This window comes from Felis catus, chromosome A1 (assembly GCF_018350175.1).
Source record: "Felis catus isolate Fca126 chromosome A1, F.catus_Fca126_mat1.0, whole genome shotgun sequence".
Lineage (NCBI taxonomy): Eukaryota > Metazoa > Chordata > Mammalia > Carnivora > Felidae > Felis > Felis catus.
The window spans coordinates 211,039,826-211,041,769 of NC_058368.1; the positions used below are offsets into that span (position 1 = coordinate 211,039,826).

Genomic DNA, 1,944 nt, shown 5'->3' on the forward strand with positions numbered 1-1,944 from the left:
AATCATATTGCAATATATGCGTGTCAAATTTATACCTTAAATTATAAAATGCTGTAAGGAGGACAGGCAGGCCAGAAGCTGGATGCCCCCTCCCCCCGCCCTGCCACATACATACTTCCCACTCCCCCACCCCACCATGGAAAATAAAGTCTTTGGGAAATAAAAGACTAAATCAAGATACAGTACAGTCAGGGCAGGTCCAGCAACTGAGTTATCTCATCGTCCCTGTGGGTGCAAAGACAATTTCATTTGCCACCTTTGAGATGACTCAGTTACTCTCCCTGTTCCCCCTGCTGCTCCTGACCAACATGCATTTACCTTCCCTGCTTCTCAATGTCATCAAATTGATGTAATCAGGGACTCAAGTACAGCAGTTTTCCATTCTGTTTTAGTTTTCAGACCCTTTGTATTGTTATTCATAATCCTGTGAACTGTATTGGGAGTTGTTTCAATCATTTGTCGTTTTTGCAATGAAAACTATTAAACATGATGAAATAAAAATATTCTAGATTGTGAGCGTAGCATGACGTACAGAGATGTTGAATCACTACATTCGCTGAACTAATGCAACACTGTGTGTCAACTATACTCAAATAAAAAAAATGGAAATAAAATGAAAAATAAATGTAAAAGTAAAGATTAATAAACTGATCTTTACTGAGACTGGGTGGCTCAGCCAGTTGAGTGTCAGACTGTTGATTTCAGCTCAGGTCATGATCCCAAGGTCATGGGATCGAATCCTACATCAAGCTCTTTGCTGACAGCACAGACCCTGCTTGGGATTCTCTCTCTCTTCCTCTCTCTATGCCCCTCCCCTGGGCACATATGCATGTTTGTGCTCTCGCTCTCTCTCAAAATAAATAAACAAACCTTAAAAAAAAAATTAAACATGGCTTTCACATGTAATTAGAGATGCATATAATTTACTGTTTTATTTTTTATTTTTTATTTTTTTTTTTTAAATATGGAACGCTTCACGAATTTGCGTGTCATCCTTGCGCAGGGGCCATGCTAATCTTCTCTGTATCGTTCCAATTTTTAGTATATGTGCTGCCGAAGCGAGCACTATAATTTACTGTTTTAAATCAGTTAAGAGAAATGCATGATTTATTGACATATTTATTTTAAAGGATATTATATTTGGTTTTGATGAGTATAAAAATGTAGATGTAAGTTTAGTTGCTTTATTGCATTGAAATGGAGAAAACATGTTACTACAATCTTTAATTATCTCATTTTATTTTACAAAAACATCAACTGCCCTATTTTTATACATCTGGTTTATTTCAAATGACTAGATAAGATAAAAGGCTTAAATTTTTAAATCACTTTTTTGTAAATAACTCATTAAAGATAAGGAAGTTATTTGCTACTACTAAATGAAATTCAAACCAAATTTGCATATATTTTCCCTTTAATAAAGATTTTTGAAACATTAAAGATGATTTTATTTGTATACACTAATTGACAAAAAGAATACAATTTATAGAGCTATTAAAAGTCATCTTGGGGGCACCTGAGTGGCTCAGTCTGTTAAAAGTCTGACTTCAGCTCAGGTCATGATCTCACAGTTCATGAGTTAGAGACCCGCGTTGGGCTCTGAGCTGACAGGTCAGAACCTGGAGCCTGCTTCACATTCTGTGTCTCCTGCTCTCTCTGCCCCTCCCCCACTCGTGCTCTGTATTTCTCTCACAAGAACAAATAAACATTTAAAAAAGATTTTTTAAAAGTCATCTTGAAGTGAAATTGCAGATATATGGTCACTTTCATGTTACTCATTCAATTTTATTTCAAATTTAATACATTAATTCTTCCTGGCTTTAACTAAGGAGACCCTATAGGTATAAGTTAAATAATATACAATTAAGAATATACTAAATAATTCAAAATTCTATAGTGGACTCCTGTTTCTGATAATATGGCAGATTACATACCCTGAACTAG

At 35.2% G+C, this 1,944-nt stretch overlaps 1 non-coding gene across 1 annotated transcript; it reads right to left on the bottom strand.

The window, feature by feature from the left end:
* Window positions 1–958: 958 nt before the first annotated feature.
* Window positions 959–1,066, bottom strand: LOC111556718. The gene has a single exon (XR_002736429.2). It is a non-coding gene; the product is annotated as a U6 spliceosomal RNA (small nuclear RNA).
* Between the last annotated feature and the right edge of the window lie 878 nt (window positions 1,067–1,944).